Source organism: Trachypithecus francoisi, unplaced genomic scaffold (assembly GCF_009764315.1).
Source record: "Trachypithecus francoisi isolate TF-2019V2 unplaced genomic scaffold, Tfra_2.0 Lachesis_group1, whole genome shotgun sequence".
NCBI lineage: Eukaryota > Metazoa > Chordata > Mammalia > Primates > Cercopithecidae > Trachypithecus > Trachypithecus francoisi.
The window spans coordinates 171116086-171118741 of NW_022681454.1; positions in this window are offsets into that span (position 1 = coordinate 171116086).

Here is a 2656-nt window from a genome sequence, read left to right on the forward strand (position 1 = left end):
TTCTTCTTAAATAAAAATTACTGTCAGAGAAACAGGTAAATTACACTATAGTGGGAATGGCTGATAGAAGGTCTCAATATATCAACTTTTCCATGGATATTTGTATGTATGTATGTATTTTTTGAGATGGAGTCTTGCTCTGTCGGCTAGGCTGGAGTTCAGTGGTGTGATCTCGGCTCTCTGCAACCTCCATCTCCTGTGTTCAAGGGATTCTCTTGCCTCAGCCTCCTGAGTAGCTGGGATTACTACTGCCTGCCACCATGCCCAGCTAATTTTTGTATTTTTAGTAGAGACAGGTTTTGCCATTTTGGTCAGGTTGGTCTTGAACTCCTGACCTCAGGTGATAACACATCCCCGCCCCACCTCCCAAAATGCTGGGATTACAGGTGTGAGCCACCGTGCCCGGCTGCGTATTTGTATTTAAATAACTAATATGCAATCCCTGAAGAATGTACCCGATTCAGTGTCTTCATAGTGACTACTAAAATACCCACTGGATCCACTGTCCAGTTTGCCTAAACTGTGGCTATTTCTTAAAGAAGTTAAATTCATCTGGATATTCCTTCTGGGGTAGTTTTCCTTTGACTAACACTTGACAAATAATTTTCATTTTAGTCCTAGAAGTAACCTTCTGTTACTCTCACTTAGGTGTTCTTTCGGGCCTAAATGTAATTAGATGCTTTGCGTCTGTTTTGAGGTAAATCTAAAGGAAAAGGAACACCTGTTAACAGGTAGTGATGCCGCACGAAAGTGCTGGGAAGGGAATGCTGGGAAGGGAAGGGCGTGGTCCCTTTAAAGATACCGACGGGGAGTGCTGGGTAGAGGAGGGCTTGGTCCCCGGCTAGGGCTTCACCCCTGGGCCTCTGCCCACCTAGGTGAAGACAGGTATTTTTGTTTTCCTGCCCAAATGTTGCGTTTCCCAAGACCACTCTGGCCTGCCATACCCTCATCCTGTGCCTATAAAAACCCGGAGACCCTGGAAGGCAGACACACAAGCAGCTGGACGTTGAGAGGGGCATATGGGCAGGGAATACAGGGGCGGCTAGATGTGGAAAGGAACGCACCAGCATAGGAGCACACCGGCATGCTGGCAGGCCATTGACCAGCGGAAGGATGCGGAGTTTCTCCAGGGAGGTCAGAGAAGAGTCAGGCGTCCATACCTGACTCCAGGAGAAAACCATCTCCCGTGTGCCGAGAGCTACTTCCACTCAATAAAACTTTCCACTCATTCTTCAAGTCCACGTGTGATCCAATTCTTCTGGTACACCAAGGTAAGAACTCGGGATACAGAAAGCCCTCTGTCTTTGCGATAAGGCTGGGGTCTAATTGAGCTAACACAAGCCGCCTACAGACGGTTAAACTAAAAGAGCACCCTGTAACACACGCCCACTGGGGCTTCGTCGGTAAACATTCACACCTAGACACTGCTGTGGGGTCAGAGCCCCACAGCCTGCCCGTCTGTATGCCCCCATAGAGGTTTGAGCAGCGGGGCACTGAAGAAGAGCCACACCCCCATCGCACGCCCTGCAAGGGGGACAAGGGAACCTTTCCTGTTTTAGTAGTAGACCATAAAATAAATGATCCTCAGTTTTCCCAGCATCCTCTCCAATTTTTTATTCTGTTAAATCATTATACACAAGGGCAGATATATTTAGTGTTACTGATAAAGGAACTATTTGTAAAATTATTTTTATATAAATTTAGAATGCATTACACAATTTTGTTTGGTAAACTGTTTCTGTTCCTAAATAGAGCTTACTTATAACTAGCAATACTTCAGGAGGATTTTCGAGACTTCGATTTTAAAACATAGGGTGTGGCCAGGACTGGTGGCTCACATCCATAATCCTGGCACTTTCGGAGGCTGAGGTGGGTGAATGGCTTATAGCGAGATTCCGGTCTCTATTAAAAAAAAAAAAAAAATTAGGCCGAGCGTGGTGGCTCACGCCTATAATCCCAGCACTTTGGGAGGCCGAGGCGGGCTGATCACCAGGTCAGGAGATCAAGACCATCCTGGCTAACACAGTGAAACCCTGTCTCTACTAAAAATACAAAAAATTAGCTGGACGTGGTGGCGGGCGCTTGTAGTTCCAGCTACTTGGGAGGCTGAGGCAGGAGAATGGCATGAACCCAGGAGGCGGAACTTGCAGTGAGCCGAAATTGTGCCACTGCACTCCAGCCTGGGCATTAGAGTGAGACTCCGCCTCAAAAAAAAAAAAAAAAAAAAATTAACAGATGACTACATATCAGCTGTAGTAATTAACTCACGTAAGCTTCCTGAGCCATGCTCTTCTCATCTATAAAATGGAGATAATAATAGTGTTCTTTCTTATTTTACAAAGCTTTGTGAACGAGGTAGGAGACGTGGGAGAATGGTGGAATACTAGGCAAATTAAATAAAATTCTCTTATTCTAATTGGCCATTCCCAAGTATCTATAATTGATGTCAAGGAGGCAGTGCAGAAACGTACAAGGCAGCAAAAGGAAATCAATTTGAGATACAGAAATTTCCACAGGAAGAATAAAGAGTTGGCCCAATACCTATAATGCATTTTAAAGTAATCACTTAGAGTTTCCTTGAACATATTAAATGAGAATTAAAAATAATGTTTTTAGTCTACTTGGAGCTGCCTAAAATTTGGTTTAAATGCTTGTA